The sequence below is a fragment of the Mustela putorius genome, unplaced genomic scaffold (genome assembly GCF_011764305.1).
Source record: "Mustela putorius furo isolate JIRA1106 unplaced genomic scaffold, ASM1176430v1.1 tig00000759_pilon_pilon_pilon, whole genome shotgun sequence".
Classification (NCBI taxonomy): domain Eukaryota; kingdom Metazoa; phylum Chordata; class Mammalia; order Carnivora; family Mustelidae; genus Mustela; species Mustela putorius.
The window spans coordinates 3,755,357-3,759,959 of NW_025421467.1; positions in this window are offsets into that span (position 1 = coordinate 3,755,357).

The following is a 4,603-nucleotide window of genomic DNA, read 5'->3' on the forward strand; positions in this document are numbered from 1 at the left end:
AGCAAACGTAAGAAGGAATTCAATGTGTAATGACTATATTAAGCAATTGCTTGTGAGAGAAATGCGGATGGATCTGTGTAAGAGTGGGAGTGCTGCCAGATAATACAAGTCTGATCCAAGAGAAGGAGAGAGGGAGGGATGGCTGGTAGAAGTGTCCTAGACTAGCATGAATTTTAAAGAAGATTTAGTTAGGCTCTCAAAGAGAATGCAAAACAGTCTCAGTCATCCAACGATTGTGTCTACTTTAATATTAATATATTGCTGTGTTCAGACAATGGCTTTCAACAACCCACGGGAAACATGACTTTGGTGCAAATGTGGCAATGGATTCCATGTTCAGAAGCTTTGCTAGAGGTCTGTTTCTCCACAAAGATTAAGGATCAACTCCTTCATGGTTCTCTTGTGCCCTTCTTTCTGAAAGGAAGTTTATTGTGATAAACTACATCTCTCATTTCTGCTGTTGATTTCTGGCTTGTAACTGGTACTCATGTTGTTTTCCACTATCTCCATGCTAAATTCCCCTAGCCTTAGTGATCACCTGGTTATATATATATAAGTTCTGGTTATATACCAGGTGATAACCTTCATTACCAAGGTATTCCTGTCCTTGGTAGTTGTACCCTTCTCAGTCCTGCACAGGACAATTCACATGTATAATGGGGCAAAGGAATACCAGGACGTGCTCAAGTAAATCTTCTGTTTAACACATATTTTCCCTTGTTCCCTTTGTATAAAAGCATCCCTAAACAACAAAAACAATAACAACAACCAAGAGAACAACAACAACAACAAAATCCGGACAATATCCTTATGCTGTTCAGTGTTAATTACATCTGCCAGGAGGGTGACTATTGACCTTGGTTATCTGTCACTGGGCACAAGGATACCAAACTTGTAGTTTAGTGGGACTGTTGCTGTGTCCCCTGGTAAGCTCGTGCATAGGGGACTCAACACTCCACAGAGCTCACTCTACAGAGCCCAAAGCTGACAGATAGAAGGTACAAAACTCCCACATCCCACATGGTAAAAGAAGTACTCTAGCTTCCATCTTTTAGTTGCTGGGATCATGTATCCCTTTAACTAGAAATGCGTGCAAAATGATTCTCTGATCTAATAAGTGCACCATATCCTGAAGGATGGTACCCCATCTTTTCAGATATTATAGTTTCAGCTTCACTTTTAAAAGGTCATTCTAGTGTTCTAGCAACATGGTATGGTATGTGTTACAATAACAAATTCCATGGTCATAGGCCCACTCCAATACCTCCTTCACCATAAAGTATGTCTTCTGTCCATACCATGTTCAGGCATTCTGCAAGCCCCAAGGATTTGCAGGCAGGAAATCGAGAATAGGTTTCTCATCCTGTCAGAACAAATGTAGGGAATTTCTAGGGAAAAAGGGAATCAATATAGACAACTTGCCAAAAAAGGGTGGATTGATCATCTAAAGAAATAAAGCCCTATTGTGTTGCTGAAAAGATGGACACTTGCAATATAATCATCTCATGAAATAAAATATATGGCTCGCTCAATCTAGCATTGTTAAAATCAAATCCATGAATACTACTCTCATTCGTGCCAGTAACCAAGAAGTTCTTGCAATTATTTAGAAATGTGGTCTCTGTGAGATTAAGAGTCACTTATGGTTTGTCTCCCTCCCAATCCCATCTTGTTTCATTTATTCTTCTACCCACTTAAGCCTCCATGTTGCATCACCACTTCCTCATATCAGGGAGATCATATGATTGAGGGTTGCCGGGGGGAGGGGGTTTGGGAGAAGGGGGTGGGATTATGGACATTGGGGAGGGTATGTGATTTGGTGAGTGCTGTGAAGTGTGTAAACCTGGTGATTCACAGACCTGTACCCCTGGGGATAAAAATATATGTTTATAAAAATAAAAAATTATAAAAAAAAAAAAATAAATGTAAAAATATGAAAAAAAAAAAAAAAAAGAAATGTGGTCTCTTTCCTCTACCAGCCAAGCAAGTTTCCAGATAGATTATGGTGGAATTTTACCTTAATTTTTAGCTTGGCAGCCAGGAGAATCAAGGAAGGGAAGCTCCTGAAAGGGATATATGTTGCCTGGTGTGGGAGTGGTTTCTGCAAGTTCTTCTACCATATAGAAGTAAAAGTAAAAATGTAAAAGTAAGAGCTATTATTATAGAAGGTGGTCCTTGTACAATTTATAAAGTTTGGGGGAAGTTAAAAACTCAACATCTTCAGGGATATCCTTTTATATATTCCCAGTCCCTTTTATATTATATTTTATACACACACACACACACACACACACACATACACACACGTGTGTATATAAATGTGTGTGTGTGTGTATATATATATATATATATATATATATATATATTTTTTTTTTTTTTTCAGGATTCTGGGTTTTCCCTACCAGGGCCTGACTTCAAGTAACTTGGCCTTGGATGAGCATTCAGATGTCTCTGAAAAGCTGTGACTCTAGCAATTAGGATCTCAGCAATATATTTCAGAAGATGAAGGCCACTTTATAAGCTATCAGAGAGCCATCTAACTTAGCCTTTAACTGAATGTCACCATCCCCAAGTTTCTGGGCATTCTTCTGCATGAAATCAGTACAATAGCAGTAAATACCCAACTCTGTTGTAGGCACAATTCTATCCACAATTTTAAAATTCCTGTATCATCACACCTATTACAAAAAACCACTCTCTGTACCAGGACATTCTCCTAGGTTATTTCCCACGAAGTCTTTGACACTGAGGTGCCATTTTTTCCCCAGTAATTATCCATGCCCCAACCTATGAATGAGACCACCAGCTCACTGCCTATTTTCTGTGACAATATGTGTACATACATACACACAAGTAATACCAAAACAAGTAGTATCTGTACATAGCATTTGTTTATTATATATTATATATATCATATTTGATTTTGAGTGAAGAAAGAAAGAAGGCTATGTGGAAACATCTTAGACCACTATGCATTCCTACAGTCTAAGAAAAGTTTGGCAAGGCTGTCCTGAGACCCTCATGCCTAAATCAACCCTTAGAAGAGTTTCAATTTTCTGGAATGAGCCTGCTATTCTTTTTGTAAATGAGGCTATTTTCAAAAAGAAAATGCAACTACAGAGAAAATAAAGTTTTAAGCATGTGTTTTCTAATATACATGATTTTCAACATATATAGTATATTTATTGAAAATAAAAAGAAATTTGAAGGCCTGCACGATGGCTGGTAGAATCCAGTGATCTTTCGAGCAATAAATAGTAGGGTTACATTTCCTATTTGATTTGGAAACTTAAGAAAAGAAAAAAAAAACTAATTATGGAGAGAGTTTAAAAGAAATGAAAAGAAGCAATAAAATATCATTATTAGTATCCTGTGTATTTTAGCAACTTGTGTGGAGCGAAGCATCAGGAACTCATCAAGGAAGAGGATAGGCAAATAGGAAGGAAGGCAAATTCCTATTCTGATCATGTGTGGCTTAACAGACGACTAATATGTTTCTACGTCTTAAATCATGTGTATGCGTATCACAAACACATGTCTCTGCTTGTTTAGCTATGTGCAATCAGAATACAGACTTGCCTCTTTCTATGATATATATATATATAATATATACACATATATACCTGTGTATATGTGCGTATATATATATACGCACATAAACACAGACAACATATATGCACACACACACATACATACACATCCATATACTTTGGGAGACTACTGTAATTGTCAAACTGAATAGGTATTTATAATGTTTCACTCCACCATCTTAAATTATCCCTGCTGTATTGTTTATTCGTCTTGAAAGGAAATGCTATATCGTATTTTATTTGAGATTCCATTGTTCTGAACCATTGACTATACATGTTACAAAGTAGTGAAAAGCAATGGTGTATGTCTTTTCATAAAAGTTTTAGATAATAAAGGAAGCCAACTGTCTGCAAAGAGTAAGCAAAATGGATATCCTATTGTAAATAAGACCTTGGAAATGAATGACAATCCTATAAAATTTACTGTCTATTCTTTGGCTACACTTCTGTAGTAACGTCTGTGAAAAGTATAAACTTATATGTGTGTAAGTGTGTGAGCGCATGTACACATACATTTTATGTGTAAATTTCACACTTACATTGTTGTTAGAAAAATATTTTCCTGAAAAATGGAAGCATACATTTTTCAGTTAAAAATAAAGAAAATGAACTTTAAGAAAACTGATCCCTGTAATGTAGTTAGTTCTGTGTTTCTAAAAATAAAGACCACCCTAGGAGAGAAAAGTCTATGTCTGAGGACATATGGACTGGCTAGATTCCATGGCAGAGTTGCTATAGGACCTTAATAAGTAATTTAGTCACCTTGATCCCAAGATAACTTACTTTTAAAATTAAATTAAATGAATTACAAGTTACATCATATTCACAATAAATAATAAAAAAAAATCCCAGAAAGTTTACAGAGCTACAAGAAGGAGTATAACAAAAACAAAACATTTTTTTTTCAGTAGTGTTAATAGTGTAAATTACTTTTCCATGACAAAACCAGGATTTCTAATTCAGGGCCTATTTAATTCCCTGTTCCCTCCTCTTATAACTCTTTTTGATTAGCC